At 37.7% G+C, this 18,202-nt stretch overlaps 1 long non-coding RNA gene across 1 annotated transcript in view; it reads right to left on the reverse strand.

The window, feature by feature from the left end:
• LOC131233473 (uncharacterized) overlaps window positions 1-14,457 on the reverse strand; it is a 33,965-nt gene extending 19,508 nt beyond the window's left edge. The window contains exon 1 of the long non-coding RNA XR_009165261.1: window positions 14,407-14,457. This is a non-coding gene — a long non-coding RNA (uncharacterized LOC131233473). The remainder of the gene's footprint in view (window positions 1-14,406) is intronic.
• Window positions 14,458-18,202: the final 3,745 nt, after the last annotated feature.

Consider the following 18,202-nt stretch of genomic DNA (forward strand, 5'->3'; position numbering starts at 1 on the left):
GCTATAAGTGGATCCTTGGCACTCTAGTATTCTACTCCTGATAGTTTCTTTCACAATTAATCTTTTAAACTAGATTTTAGTGGTTAGTTTAGATTATAGTTTTAATTCTAATGTATTTGTAGAAATCGCACAATAGCAAGTCCATGTGGGTACTGCCTTGGACTTACCAAGTTATTACCACGTCATAGCCTTGCACTTGGGGTTATCATAACAACACATCATGGCATATGCTGGTGATGGTCGACATTGCTATAGGATAAGCATTTTTGCTAAAGGTGTTGGAGTCATGTGATGAGGGAGTGTTATCATTATTTCAAAACTATAACACAACAGGCATTGACGTTGCTTTAATGAGGGAGTGTTGGATGTTACAAACATGCATTCACATATCATGCCATTCATAAGCTTAACAACTAGATAGGAATTTATTGTTTTGTTATGCTATCATTACTTATGCTTGATTATGTTGATAACATGTATAACTTAAAAAACAGTACTACTAAGTTAGTTACTCCCACCTAGGACGGTGTTTTAAAACAACAACTTGACGATATTATTGAAGCAAGTACCACCGAGGTCTAAGATGTGTAGGCTTACATCAACTCGCTTCATCGCTGGTGTTTTTAGGACGCTGGGCGAAAACAAAAAACTGTACAGTTTATTCATTTTGGACATGTATATATTAGAGTCTCGAGTTAGGTGGACTCTGTGGTTTGATTTTGTTGAATGCATATTGTGGCTTATGTAGTCTAAAATTGTGGCTTTACTTCTACAAGCGAAGTTTGAAGATATAGCTAATGTCCTAGAGAGGGGTGAATAGGAATTTTCAAAATTTAACTAAATGATTAACATCTACTTACTTTTAAATACATATGTAAAAGATTACAAGTAAGAAGAAGTACAAAAGCAAAGTCTACTTGGTGAAAACATCATTTAGGCATTTTGTCAAACATGTTTGCTGTCATGCCCCAAACTCGAAAATTGGGCACATAAAATTTCCGTTCACCGAATCCAGTGCCAACAGCCTCCTTAGTACACTATTCTCGGCTCTGGCACCCATACACCAGGTTTTGATCTTAAGATCCTACAAGGAGGATTTTTATAACATAAGTATGTTCATAATCAACATAACCAAGATTATGACCCACAAATAATAACCACAGGAACATCATCAAAAAATTCACTAAGAATAAAAACTTTTACAATACAAGGCACACAAGGGAAAGATACAATGGCTATAAAACTCTAAAAGAAATCTCCGTGGCATGCTCTTGCTCCTACTTAGCTACTGCCTAGAATCATCTGCACGCATTAATCGTGCATAAGCTTATAGAAAGCTTAGAGGGTGGTGTAAGTGTGTACAGGACAAGTGCTAAGTACACAATATCAAAGTATGCAGAATATGCTAGCAAGACCATGAATATCACTAGCCGTAACAAGGCTCCGCAACACAAGGCAGGAATGCCATCAGCCATACCAAGGCTATGCAATACCAATCATGAATGCTATCAGCCATCCCAAGGCTATGCGATGCGGGGCCTATATAGCCAAATGCAATATGCAATATGCAATGCAATCATGCCAGTCCTCATATCAATTCCACATATCAGTACAGTTCCTCTTTGGAAAATCATTGGAGTCAAATACACTCCACACTGACTGCCGCCTCCCTAGCCGTGCAGCCCAGTGAGTGGAAGAGACCTCACTACCCGCTTGTAGTCTGCCAATAACTACTCGGCTCGTCGGTAGTGGACCTATTTGTTGGCTGGTCAAACTTAGCTTAACATATGCCCCCCCACTCAGGCGGGTAAGGCCATACCCCCTTCTAATCGACGACGATATAGTGGGAGACATGACTTAATGGTATTCGGCATCGGCGATCATGTTTCCACTCGGTCTAGACGTTGGAGCATTTCCTAGTACCAAAAATGTTCTGTGACTTTTACCCAAGGACATCCTACGTGCCCACAGTGCTAGAACTAAGCATTTCTGTTGTCCAAATCTGGCCATCCAAGATGTGCCTGTGGATGCTACGGCCCTGATGATGCTAGGGTGAATAAAAATCCGTGCCATGCAAATGCGTGATGCATGAATCATACTAATCAACCATGCATCAGTCCTGCGCATACAGCGCGCTCATGTGGGGTAACTCCATCACTCAGGGAGTCTCATAAATAGCCTGCCCAATGGCACATACCATGGTCAATCACTCCTTAACCAAGCATACATATAATGCACATGAAAATGACTAAGTATAACATACGTTGATGTTGTACTCTCCTCTTAACAAGGTCTGGTCTAGGTACTTAGACGATTCTACATGGTATGGAAGAAACATAACCAATAGTGGAGGTCCAATGATTTGGGGTAGCCCACAAAGTCTAGGTAAGCAATACTATGGGCCCAATAGATGAGAACGGACCTAACAAAGGGCTTAGAGAGGTTCACAATGTGGACATTTAACCACTATTGTTCGCTAAAAGGCAGCCCAACAAGGAATCTAACTAAAACAAGGCCCATGCCCCGGATAAAACTATGAAAAGAAAATGAGCAACAATCCATAACATCTCATACCACATGATGGGCCTCAAGAAATGGCCCAGAGCCTACATACATCAAAGTGGACTCAATGGGGCAAACCATGGCCTAAGTATCATGGCCAACGAATACATACATTATGATGGGTCTCATGGGCAGCCCATATGCCCCAAAACATATGGGTAAGATACTTTTAACATTCACTTTATGGGCCTTATAGGTCAGCTTAAAAGTTGGTAAATTGGATGAGCCATAAAGATACAATCACATACACAATAGTGGGTTTTCAACCGGCCCACAAGGCCTAGCACCATGAATGGGCAACACTTGTGTTGAAAAAGTACTAAGGTTGGACGTCTAGCCCTTCTGGCCTGCCTGGACGTCCAAAAAATCTGGACAATAAGGTCTGAATTCAATCAAATGGGTAGTGAATTTAATCAAATGCGTAGTGGGTCGTACAAGACACAAATGAGGACCAAAACCTCAAAAAAATACAAGCATGGTGTGTATACATAACACCCTCAATCTGGTGGGCCTCACAACTCCAAAACATACAACTACATGCAGCAATTTCAGGCCCTTGCTGGAAGTCCAGCCCACCTAACTTCCTGGGCCTACTAGGGTCCAGCAAAATAGATTATCTGGATAAAATAAACACTCCATGGTAGCCCATACATGTTATAATGGGCCCCACCAGATGGAAGGTGAGATACAACACATAAATAAAAGTGGGCCTACTGCTGGAATGCAAGTCCAGAAGCACCTAACCCAGCTTGGGCGTTCCAAGGGGGCTTGGACGGCCTGGCAAAATACATACAAGGTGGGCCCCAACTCTGGACGTTCCACCAGGGGTGGGCCACGTCCGGGTTGGCCACATAATGGAGGATGGTGTGGATAACATACATCATCAAGGTGGGCCTGCAGAGCTAGGGATGACCAGCCCCTGCTGGACGTCAGCCTAGCTAGAACGTCCAGCAGGTGGGCTGCTAGCTCAGCTTTGGTAGCCCCAAAAATGGGTAGTCCGGATGGTCCACACACACCTGAGGTGGGTCCCAGCAAGGTGGACCACAATGGAGGTGAATTTGGGGTCCATAAACACCTGCAATAACAATTACAAATTCTGGATAGCAAGGTGCTGAAAAAGAATGCTGCCTGGAGTGGGCCCAGGGTTGGCTAAATTAGGGAAAAATGGGCGTATGGCATGCACTCTTAATTGTGCTACAACGTGGAGTCCACATGAGTGGGCCACCACCCCAAAAAATCAGGCTGACATTTATGTTTCCCCTTTAACAATGCTGTTAGACGGTCCAGAAATTTGGACCATCCAGCCCACCTTAGGCCCATCCTATGGCATCCACCAAGGGCTGGCTGATGGGAGGTTCAACATACATCAAGGTGGGGTCCACACCTCTAAGAAACACCCCTCACTAGGGAGAAAAAAAAAAGGTTACATGCAAGGCTAAATTCCATACCAAAAATCAGCAATCAACGACCCATAAAATAGCCTAGAAATATCTGGACAACAACATATTGCTGGACATATCAGTCCATAACTTACTGGACAAAGGGAAATACCCCAAATAAACTATGATGTAGCCTACCTTAGTGGGCCCCACAAACCCCCAGACCAAGACTCCACATCAAATCTCCTTACATGTCACAAATGGACAGTAAGTGGGACACCCAACATCCAAGAAATGGACAGTAAGGGCATTCCACTTTGCTGGACGGTCTGGACATCCTACGTACACCAGGTGGCCGCACACATTAGGGAAATAATAAGAGAGAAAGAGAGAGATGATCACGGCCAAAGGAGAAGGGCTTCGCCATTATTGAGTCCTCCATCAATCACAACCACACATCATAATATTTCATCAAGATATCACATAGATCTATACATGCATGGCCCTACAAATAAAAAATCTGAGGTGGGGATACCATCCCCACCATGGATCTAAGGTCTAAATGACCCAATCAAACTATGGATCAAGGAAAATCATCATGATGGGATCCATGGAGAATGGCCCCATCATGGCTCATGCATACACAAGGTGGGCCATTGGCCACACCGACAGGGTTAAGGAGGACCTCCACCATTGATTGGTGGGTCCTACAAGCTTCCAAGAATGAAATACTAGAATAAATGGAAGAAAAATCAGGAAAACTAGCCTAGGAGCACACCCACCTCTAAGATCTTCCTTCTTCCTCTAGCCTTAGGTTCTTTAGCTCTAATGGAATTATTTTAATGGATGAGATGGGTTTCAGAGGACTAGACTGAGGGGGATTAAGGGAAGAAGGGGATGGAAAGTTTGAGAAGGGTGGGACGTCCCAAGTTCTCTTGCAAATGGGAGAGAGAATGAATGAGGGAGAAAGAGAGAGATGGGGAGTTGTAGCAAAGTAATCATGGGTTTATAAGATACTCATGGGTCTTGGGAAGAAAAGCCATCATGGTACATGGGATAGGGAGAGAAATGATTATTTTTGAGAAGAAAAATCTGAAATGGCCTAGCTATATGTCTTAAAGGGCGGGGGGGAGGGAGGAGGGGGGGGGGGGGTGAATAGGACGATGCCAAAATAAAATAAATACAGCGGAATAAAGAAAGATAGATAGCCAAATAAACTAAATCAAATCACAATGCTGAAATAAAAGCAACCTCACTAAACAAGTATTGAGAGGTTGATACGAATTCAGTTCTAAGGACAGCCTTACACCATAAAAACCAAAGGTTTATGGCAGGACAACCTTATTTCTAGAACATCTTTTGTATCAAAAACTCAAACCGGAGAGGAATAAATAAAAAGCAAGGAATTGAAATAAATTGCAGGAATTTAAAACTAAATTATTACAACATTCCCACTGTGCTTGAAATGTAAATTTTACAACATTCACATCCACACATACATTCCACAAATCTGAATGAAAAAAGATATAAAACTTAAGTAAGCATTCAAACCATAAGACAAAGAGTTATAGTGGTTCGCCTGTGTGTACACCAACTGTTTAACAACAGCCACACAACGCTACTCCACTCCTAATATCCTCACACAGGGGATATCAGCTTCACTATTAAAGATAGGTTTTCCAAGTTCACCCAAAACCTTCACAATTGTGTTTTTCTCTGTGGGCTTACACAATTTAAAAAACCCTCTTCTGAGTTTTCCTGGCTCTCCTCAGATAACCAATACAATGAGATTTTTCTGGCAAATCCCAAAAGAAAAACCAAATGAAAGTAAATTACATAAATGTAAAATACCTGACTTTCTCCTTCGTTGTAGTAGCCCAGAAGAACCATGTCGGAGTAGAGATTTGAATGTCAAAGTTCAATGTCCAATACTCTCTTTGTAATGGTTCTCAGTTCTAACAGATTTTAAATTAAACCAATTGGGCATAGCTCTATTTGATTTTGATTCCAAGAAGATAGAATACAGCAATTCAACTTTTCAAATAAGATTGGAATACATGAACAAAATCAAATAAGGAAAGCTAAAGAAAGAGAATATTAAATATGCACACTTAGCTTAAAATGGAGCACAGACTTATCTTTTAGAAGGCCGAATTAAATTAGCTTCAATTTCATATTTTATTCTGAGATTTGTGCTCTATTGATAGGTGAACGAATCACGTCTTCGATTGGTCTAAAGAACTCTACGACTGGTCGTAGAAGCAACATATATTTAAAAATTCGGGCGCGATAAGATTTGGCAGTTTCACGACTGGTCGTAGGTCCCCTTCGACTGGTCGTAGGTTTCACACGACTAGTCGAAGCTAGTCAATCTTCAACGCTATACATTGAGTCGTAGCTCTACGACAGGTTGAAGAAATAGTCGACACTGTTCATACGACTAGTCGAACAAACCCTAAGACTAGTCAAAGCCAAACAGAAAATATTCGAATTTTACAACAACCTTACGACTGATCTAGGAAATTCTTAGACAAGTCGAATAGTGCTAGGATTAATCGAACAAAGTCCAGGACTAGTCTTAGAACAGCCTAAACTCACATATATAAAACATATGAATTATGTATCCAGAATGACCTACTCTGAAGGTCAACCTATGGTTAGTCATACCTTAATAGTGAAGTAAGGACATTAAAATTAGAGACAAGTGACCTTTGAAAGTAGCAAGGCTTGAAGTCTTAATGGAGATCAAACTTGAAAGCTTCTTGAGATCTTGAGGTTGAACTTGAAAACTTCTTGAGATTCTTGACTTGTGAACAGTGCTTGTTAAACAAAGCTGATCTTGAGTAGAGCATTGTTTTTCACAGATGCAAGCTACATACCAGTGTCTTTGGCACCACAAATTGGACAACAGAAAGGGCTCTAAACTATAGCACTTACAATCTCCCCCTTTGTCAAATTAGTGACAAAACACACTTCCAAGATATGTTACATAACACAGAATATCTGATTAAAGAATCATGCACCAGTTGTTATATCATGTACCAGTTGTTATCAACCGGCATACATGATCCTGCAAACCTGTAAATCAATATTCAACATAACATATAGTCCACTTCTGCACATACTCCCCCTGAGTAACATATAATGCTACTCCCTCCTCATAACATAATCATTCATTAGACACACATCACATCCATATCCATTCTCCCCCTTTTTGTCACAATATGACAAAGGAAGCATAGAACAAATGGCTAAGGAGAAATAAGGAAAGAGATATATGAGTGGAAACAAGACATGATATGATTAACTAGCATAAACAGCCCACATAATTCATATACAGAGCTAAGTCAAAAATAGCTACAGTTTCAAAACCAGTTAAGCTAACACAAAAGTAATAAAGTTATAACAAACCAACTAACTTAAAAGATCTAATCAGAACCAGATGAAGGAGCAGGGATGGAAGGATCAAGTTGATGCATGCCCTTATTCAAGCGCCTAAGATATTTGTGCATATACTTGAACTGTAAATCATGGGCAACAGACATGTTTTCTATCTTAACGTTCATATTCTCAACTTTATCTTCCAAAGCACATAGACGTGCATCAAACTCAGAATGCTCATAATCTGGATCATTTCCAAAATCAGATTTAAGTTCTTCAAATATATCATCCATGTTAATATCAGCAGGAGGATGATCACCAGCTTCTTCCTCATGGTCAGCTTCAACATTGCCACCACCAGCACCTTGACCAGGAAGGAAATCAAGCTTCATCTTATTGATATTAGAATTGTTAAATATCAGATGATGGATAGGGGCCTCTCCAACCGGCATATCGACTAATATATGTGTAGCCAACACGGTCATCAAATATCCAAAAAGAATGTCACTGGGACCAGGATGGAGTCGAAACTGAATAATAGAGTGACAAATTAAGGATGGTAGACAAACATGAGCACTGCTAGCAACAGCATGAAGAACACAGACTATGAAGGAAGTCAATTCAGATTTATTACCCGAACGAGGATACAAGTTAGACACAAAGATTTTGTGAAGAACTCTATATTTGGGTAACAGATATTTTGAAGGAAGCACATTCCCTTTATGAGTCCATTAAACATCTAAATTGCATAAATCTTTAGTCAGCATATGTTTTTCAGATACAGAGGGTTTTCAGATAAGTTATGGATAGGAATGCGCTCATCATTCACAGGAATTTTCATAAGAGCTGAAATCAAATGACAATTAACGTCAAATGGTCATTCTCTAGTGGCTATCTTAAAAGATAAATTTTCCAATGAAAAATCACATATGCATGCAAACATGGACTGGGCAATGGACCGGTATGCTGGCCCACCCCAATGTAATAAGTTATCCCAACCTACAGCTTGGAGCATAGGAAGGATCTCAAATGGAGCAACATGATTAATATCAACAAGATGTTCAACAATAAGATTACGTAATCTAATGTCCCGAACGTAGAATGGATCGTCCTCGGGAGCCCGAAGATGACGCTTAGTAATAGGGGCTGATCTAGAGGAAGAAGAAGGACCACTGGATGTTATTTTTTCTACCTCTAGATGTCATTTACAAGAAGGATTTCACTACCAAAAAAAGGGGCAAAGGCTACGGATTAAATCCATAGCCATAGACCTATGGCTACGGATTCAGTCCGTAGCTAGTCTGTAACACGACCGTCGTCGTAGGTGAAATAACGATAGGTCTGGAACCTATAGCTACGGATTAAATCCGTAGCTATAGGTCAATGGCTACGGATTAAATCCGTAGCAATTATATCTGTAGCAAAAAACTTAAACAGCTACGGATATTATTTGTAGCTGAAAGTCTGTAGCAATAGGCCAAAATTTAAAAGGCTACACCTGTCTGATTATTGGCTACGGATTTAATCCGTAGCTATATGCTAAATAGCTACAGATATAATCCATAACAATTATATCTGTAGCAAAAACTTCAAATAGCTACGGATATTATTTGTAGCTGAAAGTCCGTAGCAATATGCCAAAATTAAAAAGGCTACACCTGTCTGACTAGTGGCTACGGTCAATATCCGTAGCTATTTTGTACATTGAAAAATTAAATCATTTGTTCATTCAATTACCACCTGTTCATTCAATTACCACCTGTACAATCATTCATTCATTCAATTACAATCATTCATTCATTCAATTACAATTACAATCCTTCATTCATTCAATTACAATTACAATCCTTCATTCAATTAATTACAATTACAATCAATAACAGTTACAATTACAATAATGCTGAAAATACAAATCTTTGGCTTCATTAAAGAAATGTGCTCGACTTCACCCTGAAATTTCAACAACTTCGTATATTCCATCATCCTACAAACAGTCATGTCATTCATAAATTAGAATGCCCATTGGAGAAAAGAAAGACAGTGAAAGAAGTGCATCATGTATAACAACTTTTTTTTTCTTAATGAATTAAAAAAAAACTCAAAGAGGATTTAAATTGACACAAAAGAAATGGTCTCACCATATGATTATAGGTTTAGGTTTTGGTTTAGGTTAAGGTTATAGGTTTAGGTTAAGGTTAGGCTATAGGTTATAATTAAGTTTAGGTTATAGGTTAAGGTTTAGGTTATAGGTTTTGGTTTAGGTTTAGGTTAAGGTTTAGGTTATAGGTTATAGCTTTTGGGAACTTTATTACAGGTTAAGGTTTAGGTTTTGGAAATCGGGTTCGGGTTCGGGATCTGGTTTAGGTTTGGGTTTTCAAGTTTAGGTTTAGGTTAGGGAGTTGAGATTAGGATTAGGTGTAGGTTTGGGTTTAAGGATTTGAGAATACATTTAGGTTTGAAGTTTAGGTTTAAGTTAAAGGTTTTAGGAAAGGTTATAAGTTTAGGTTAGGTTTATGTTTAGGTTTAGGTTTAGGTTATGGGTTATAACTTTAGGGAATTGAGAATGGGTTATGGTTTAGGGAAATGTTAGGTTTAGGTAATAGGTTTTGGGATTTGGGAATAGTTTTAGGTTATAAGTATAGGTTTAGGTTAGGTTATAGGTTAAGGTTTAGGGATTTGAGTTTAGGCTATAGGTTTAGGTTTAGGTCTAGGTTTAGGTTTAGGGAATTGAGTTTAGGTTATAGGTTTAGGGAAAGATTAGGTTTAGGTAATAGGTTTTGGGATTTGGGAATAGTTTTAGCTTATAAGTATAGGTTTAGGTTAGGTTATAGGTTAAGGTTTAAGGATTTGAGTTTAGGTTATAGGATTAGGTTTAGGTTTAGGTTTAGGGATTTAAGTTTAGGTTATAGGTTTAGGTTTAGGTTTTATATTTAGGTTTAGGTTTATGTTTGGGTTTTGGGATTTGAGAATGGGTTCGGGTTTAGGTTATAGGTTTTGGTTTTGGTTTAGGTTATAGGTTTTGGGATTTGAGAATGAGTTCGGGTTTAGGTTATAAGTTTTGGTTTTGGTTTAGGTTTAGGTTATAGGTTTTTGGATTTGAGAATGGGTTATGGTTTAGGTTTAGGAAATCGGGCTCAGGTTCGGGATTGGGTTTAAGTTTGGGTTTTCAAGTTTAGGTTTAGGTTTAGGTTAGAGAGTTGAGATTAGGATTAGGTGTAGGTTTTGCTTTAGGGAATTGAGTTTAGGTTATAGGTTTAGGGAGAGGTTAGGTTTAGGTAATAGGTTTTGGGATTTGGGAATAGTTTTAGGTTATAAGTATAGGTTTACGTTAGGTTATAGGTTAAGGTTTAGGGATTTGAGTTTAAATTATAGGATTAGGTTATGGTTTAGGTTTAGGTTATAGGTTTTGGGATTTGAGAATGGTTTCGGGTTTAGGTTATAGGTTTTGGTTTTGGTTTTAGTTTTGATTATAGGTTTTGGTTTAGGTTATAGGTTTTTGAATTTGAGAATGGGTTCGAGTTTAGGTTATAGGTTATGGTTTTATTTTAAGTTATAGGTTTTGATTTAGGTTATAGGTTATAGGTTTATGTTAAGGTTTATGTTTAGATTAAAGGTTTTGGGATTTGAGAATGAGTTCACGTTTAGGTTATAGGTTTTGGTTTTGGTTTAGGTTATAGGTTTTAGGATTTGAGAATGGGTTCGGGCTTATAAGTTTAGGTTTAGGTTATAGGTTTTGGTTTAGGTTATATGTTTAGGTTTAAGCTATAGGTTTTCGTTTTGGTTTAGGTTTAGGTTATAGGTTTTGATTTAGGTTATAGGTTATATGTTTTGATTTAGGTTATAGGTTATAGGTTTAGGTTTTAGGTTTTGGTTGTGGTTTTAATTTAGGTTATAGGTTATAGGTTTAGGTTAAGGTTTTAGGGAAAGGTAATAGGCTTTGATTTAGATTATAGATTATAAGTTTAGGTTTTAGGTTTAGGTTTAGGTTTTGATTTATGCTATAGGTTATAGGTTTAGGTTTAGGTTATAAGTTTTGGGATTTGAGAATGGGTTCGGGCTTAGGTTATAGGTTTTGGTTTTGGTTTAGGTTATAGGTTTTGGGATTTGAGAATGGGTTCGGGTTTAGGTTATAAGTTTTGGTTTTGGTTTAGGTTTAGGTTATATGTTTTTGGATTTGAGGATGGGTTATGGTTTAGGTTTAGGAAATCGGGTTCAGGTTCGGGATTGGGTTTAAGTTTGGGTTTTCAAGTTTAGGTTTAGGTTTAGGTTAGGGAGTTGAGATTAGGATTAGGATTAGGTTAGGAATTGAGTTTAGGTTATAGGTTTAGGGAAAGGTTAGGTTAGGTAATAGGTTTTGGGATTTGGGAATAGTTTTAGGTTATAAGTATAGGTTATGGGTTAAGGTTTAGGGATTTAAGTTTAGGCTATAGGTTTAGGATTAGGTCTAGGTTTAGGTTTAGGGAATTGAGTTTAGGTTATAGGTTTAGGGAAAGGTTAGGTTTAGGTTATAGGTTTTGGGATTTGAGAATAGTTTTAGGTTTGGGTTTTATGTTTAGGTTTAGGTTTAGGTTTGGGTTTTGGGATTTGAGAATGGGTTCGGGTTTAGGTTATAGGTTTTGGTTTAGGTTATATGTTTAGGTTTATGTTATAGGTTTTGGTTTAGGTTATATGTTTAGGTTTAGGTTATAGGTTTTGGTTTAGGTTATAGGTTTTGGGATTTGAGAATGGGTTCGGGCTTAGTTTATAGGTTTTGGTTTTAGTTTAGGTAATAGGTTTTGGGATTTGAGAATGGGTTCGGGTTTAGGTTATAGGTTTTGCTTATAGGTTAAGGTTTAGGTTTAGGTTATAGGTTTAGGGATTTGAGAACGGGTTCAGGTTTAGGTTATATGTTTTGGTTATAGGTTATAGGTTTATGTTAAGGTTTAGGTTATAGGTTATAGGTTTAGGTTATAGGTTTTTGGATTTGAGAATGGGTTATGGTTTAGGTTTAGGAAATTGGGTTCAGGTTCGGGATTGGGTTTAGGTTTAGCTTTTCAAGTTTAGGTTTAGGTTTGGGTTAGGGAGTTGAGATTAGGATTAGGTGTAGATTTAGGTTTAGGGATTTGAGTTTAGGTTATAGGTTTAGGGAGAGGTTAGGTTTAGGTAATAGGTTTAAGTTAAGGTTATAAGTTAAGGTTTTAGGTCATGGGTTTTGATTTAGGTTATAGGTTATAGGTATAAGTTAAGGTTTAGGTTTAGGTTTAGGTTTAGGTTTAGGTTATAAGATATAGGTTTAGGGAATTGAGAATAGGTTAAGGTTTAGGTTTAGGAAATCGGGTTTGGGTTCGGGATCGGGTTTATGTTTGGGTTTTCAAGTTTAGGTATAAGCTTAGGTTAGGGAGTTAAGATTAGGATTAGGTGTAGGTTTAAGTTTAGGGATTTGAGAATACATTTAGGTTATAGGTTTAGGTTTAGGTTTTAGGTTTTAGGTTAAGGTTATATGTTTAGGTTAAGGTTTAGGTTTAAGTTAAGGTTGAGGTTTAGGTTATAGGTTAAGGTTTTAGGTCATGGGTTTTGGTTTAGGTTATAGGTTATAGGTATAAGTTAAGGTTTAGGTTTTGGGATTTGATTAAGTTTAGGTTATAAGATATAGGTTTAGGGAATTGAGAATAGGTTAAGGTTTAGGTTTAGGAAATCGGGTTTGGGTTCGGGATCGGGTTTATGTTTGGGTTTTCAAGTTTAGGTATAGGTTTAGGTTAGGGAGTTAAGATTAGGATTAGGTGTAGGTTTAGGTTTAGGGATTTGAGAATACATTTAGGTTATAGGTTTAGGTTTAGGTTTTAGGTTTTAGGTTAAGGTTATATGTTTAGGTTGAGGTTTAGGTTTAAGTTAATGTTGAGGTTTAGGTTATAGGTTAAGGTTTTAGGTCATAGGTTTTGGTTTAGGTTGAGGTTATAGGTATAAGTTAAGGTTTAGGTTTAGGTTATAAGATATAGGTTTAAGGAATTGAGAATAGGTTAAAGTTTAGGTTTAGGAAATCAGGTTTGGGTTCGGGATCGGGTTTATGTTTGGGTTTTCAAGTTTAGGTATAGGTTTAGGTTAGGGAGTTAAGATTAGGATTAGGTGTAGGTTTAGGTTTAGGGATTTGAGAATACATTTAGGTTATAGGTTTAGGTTTAGGTTTTAGGTTTTAGGTTAAGGTTATATGTTTAGGTTGAGGTTTAGGTTCAAGTTAATGTTGAGGTTTAGGTTTAGGTTATAGGTTAAGGTTTTAGGTCATAGGTTTTGGTTTAGGTTAAGGTTATAGGTATAGGTTAAGGTTAAGGTTTAGGTTTACGTTTAGGTTATAAGATATAGGTTTGGGGAATTGAGAATAGGTTAAGGTTTAGGTTTAGGTTTTGGGTTTAGGTTTAGGTTTTAGGTTTTAAGTTAAGGTTTAGGTTTAGGTTAAGGTTGAGGTTTAGGTTATAGGTTTTAGGTCATAGGTTTTGGTTTAGGTTAAGGGTATGGTCCCTGCAAATACAGATATAAACACAGCCATCCGACACAAATGCCAAGCCCTTCCAATGTTGTCCATAAAAAATGGACAGCTTCATCATGGTCATAATAGCGGCTCCCTCTTTCTAGGGAACCCCGCTCTTCCGAATAGCTCCTACGCACATCCGGGTCTGCTCCATTAATTTCGATCAAACACATAAACACGACTTGTCCAAATGGCCAGGCCTCTCCAATGTTGTCCATAGGAAATGGACATTTCATCATGGTCATAACAGCGGTTCCCACCTTCCAGGGACCCCCGCTCATCCAGATAGCTCCGACGCACATCCGGGTTTGCTCCATTAATTTCGAGCAAATTTATATAGCAAATTCGTAACCACTTGGTCTCAAATACTTACTTTATAAAAGAAAATCTCCCATGTTTTCTCAAATTTTCCATTTCGATCTTTTTTAGCTCAAATCCATGTCAATGCATGAGAATCATGCATAAACATGGATTATTAAGCAAAATACATGAGGGAAATTACAACATAGATATCATGCACACGATATCACATAATGTATTGTTTAATGAACTACACATGTGCATTCTTGACAAGAGACGTACCAGATGCTTGAATCTGAAATATGCAGCTCCAACCCTCCCACATGCAACATCTGGTTATCAGTATCAGCTAGGTGTAAGAAGCTAGAAAAACACACGCAGAAGAAATTAGTGAGAAAAACAAACATTGAGAAACATAAAAAGCTAAGAAAGTGGAAGACTTACTCATTAAACTCGGTAAGATAACATGCAGATCACTTTGATCACCTAAAACAAGGAAAGAAAGGAATACAAATTAGACTATCAAAACAAGCATGTATGGCATAGCCATCACTATAAAACATGACATTTCTCTAAGCAAAGCTGCTCACCGAGAATCCGTTGGTCATTCTCAGCATCAGCAAACAGGTCCCTTACATTCTTTTCAGTCTCTCCAACATATTTACTTAGGACTTAAGGCCCATTAAACAAAAGGCTAACGGTTAATTGAAAAAGGCCCATAGGATATTTTTCATTTTTAGCTGTCCAAAAATATTCATACCCCTCCGGCGCTGGCAGCCTTTTCTGGAACAATCAGAACTTTAGCCTTCCTCGGAACATCAATTGCTTGCGGCGTACAGGGCATATTTGAACCTGGCACCCAGACAAGTATGTATTATTGGCAGAAAAGACAACTAAAATGGTATTCTAAACCTTGCTTGAAGAGGAAGAAGAACTCACTCTATTATCATTTCCACCAGATGCTAGTTCATGATTATCATAAGACCACTTTAGCCCACATACCTAAAATGAGAAAACCAACCGTCAAAGCCAAGGAACAGTAGAAATACTAGATGAAGCATCAAAAGAAGAACTAATGCTTATCACAGATGATTTCCAATCTATAAGACAAAACAGTTAGCACATCTAATTTGAAAAGAAACAATTTAAAAGTAAAAGGAAGAAGAGTTTAGCACATCTACTTTAAAAAGGAAAATGTCTAAAGATCAATCATCAATTCAACATAGCCTTGTCCCAGCTATTTGGGCTCAATGAATCCTATTTAAACCGGAATTTCATGATAGCTTGGTAAAAGTTCAAAACCTGGCAGCCCACCTAACATAAACGCTCCTCCCTTACTCGAGCAGGGGAGCGGCTGACGTAATCACAACCAGGTGGTGTTGGAAAGATCAATATGATGATGAGAACAAATCACATACAGCTTATCCAACACACAGGTATAGCCCACTTTATGAGTAGACCTGCCTAATTTGTGCCACATGATCTTCGTTGTGGGGGGGCTAATATCCTGATCTAACAGCCTACCATTTTATCTATGAATGCTTAGTTTTTGAATCTTCCTTGAAAATGGTAGAACTTACAATCATGGAGGACAAACTGCTACATTTCTATCTAACCATGATAAGAAGTTTTTGAGGATAGGCGTGGCTTTGTGGGCCACAGAAGTTTTAGATCAAGCTGATTTTAATGTTTTCCCTCCATCTAGGTTTATTTGACTTTGTGAATAGGTTGGTGGAAAATAAACAGTCTAATTCGACTGATTTTGAATATAAATAGTCTGAATAATGATTGCTGATTTTGTTCTATACATTAGAACCAAAACTCTCTTCCACCACCTTTGGAGTTTCACAATTAAGACATAAGAAATCTATATGAACAAACGATTTCTATATGAACAACTACCCCTTTTTTCAGAAATGACCTGCTAGTGTAAATTAATAAAACAGGAGTCCAAAAATTCACCCAAACAGGTAGATGTCACTGAAGCATATAGGAAAACCGAGAGAGAGAATTTACCTGGATGACAACAATGTTATGCCTCTTACTATCAGCTTCTCGACGAGCAACTAATTGGATTGTTAGGATGTGTGTGGTAACCTACAAATAAATGGTTTTGAACATCAAGAGATTCATGCGTGGTGGAGAGTAAAAAATCAGAAGTAGGCAATAATCGGAATATGAACTAATACAGATGGGCAATAACACTTACTCAAATGACAATGGAAATCGTGTCAGTCCACTAAATGGGCGCCAGTGAACTTTCCGCGTTTTGTTGAGTCAAGTTGAGTTTCTTTCAAGTCTTGACTAAATTGAATTTTTCCCCCCAAGTTTTGATGGTATATGATCAAGTCGACTTGATTGCGCGAAGTTGAGTTTTCATGTTTAGCCAAGGTTACTACCATTGAATGCACCTGAGAGCCCTTACTAGCAATGTCAATAACCAAAATACATCTTATTTATTTATTTTTTGGGGGGATCATCATTTTCCTACTACTTGTATGAGAGTTTCATTCAAGCAAAAATTCAGAATCTTTCTGCTACTAATATCAGGCTACAATTTTCAGGCATCATTATTTTCCAATTTTGATGCATTTTAATATGTATTTGTGTAATTGTATAGGGATATTCTAGCACTTGGAAGCATACAAATATACAATAGAAGGCAAAAATCAGCAGCAACTCCCATTGAGAAAATGAATGAGACCCATTGAATTTTTTTTTTTTTTTTAAAGGTGAATACACACAGTCATAGTCTCTTTCCAACTGCATTTATAACTAGAATTTGGTGAGTCTTCTAATGCAAAAAACCATTCATTGAGCAGGGGATGACAAAAATAAGGGCAAAAAAAAGTGTCCTACAATCTGATTGTAGCTCAGATTGGGAAAACATGTTTTTAGAGATCCCTGTGCTAATAGTTTCCTGTCGAACAAGAAAAGACCATCCACAAGAAAATGTATAAATTGAAGAGACGTGTCTTTCATGTACTATCAAATGAAACTAATATAAAAAATAAATGAAACTTGCTTGAAGATTTTGAGATAGAAATTACATTTTTTCTGCTGTTGCAAGACAGGTTACATAAGAGTGCTGGCGGAGTGTATTGGTGCATGTCCCATTAGACAAATGATAGGAAAATATATTTTGGAGCTTTGGGGACCTCAAACTTCCTCAGCTTCCTTAGAAAAAGAGAGAGAGAGAGAGAGAGAGAGAGAGAGAGAGAGAGAGAGAGAGAGAGAGAGAGAGAGAGAACAACATTGACTTAATAAAATTGTTCACAAAAAAAAAAAAAAAAAAAAAATAACAACTAGATAAATCAAACCATTTTATTTGGAAAGACACACATGATTGAGGTGAATTCAGGTGTCAACTATCAAAGTCTAAGGCAGACGTTAATCTTTCAACGTAGCTATTCACTAGCTAGTGATATGGATTTTTTTTCCACAATATGCAAACCATTATTCTGTGTGAAGATGCCAAGTTAACATTTATGAATTATTAAGACTTTGAAGATGCCTATCAAAGAGATGATGAGACCATTGAAAAAGATAATGACAATAACATAAGTTGCATTAGTAATTACTACATCAAAGTTTACTCATACAACAAATAGATTTAACAATGCAAGACAAACGGATCAACAAATAGGTTCCACCAATGGACCCCACACGCTGGCCAATTAAGGCCTGTGGCAAAAATCCCATCCAATTGGACCATGGGGTCCACAATCCAATCAACAGTCCATCAAATGGCATAATTGCTTGTGGGACAAACAAAGCCAACTGGATGGATGAAACAACAGAGCAATTGGACTTAAGGGGCAACAAGTCCAATTAGCTAGGTATTTTTAGAGTTAATACAAATAATATATGCAAAAGTAGGGCTTTTGTACAACCATAGAGCCCTAAAGAGAGCCATACAGTTGTGGATAAACAGTTTTGAGAGTGTTTGGATCTTTGGATGGGATATTTAATAACATTTTAACTTTACTAATTGATTTGTAGTAGTTGAGGTATTTTAGGAATGTTTTGTTGAAGGACCAATAGGCTTTTAGCCTTGGCTTTAGTGAATTTTGATTGG

Source organism: Magnolia sinica, chromosome 18 (genome assembly GCF_029962835.1).
Source record: "Magnolia sinica isolate HGM2019 chromosome 18, MsV1, whole genome shotgun sequence".
NCBI classification, from domain to species: domain Eukaryota; kingdom Viridiplantae; phylum Streptophyta; class Magnoliopsida; order Magnoliales; family Magnoliaceae; genus Magnolia; species Magnolia sinica.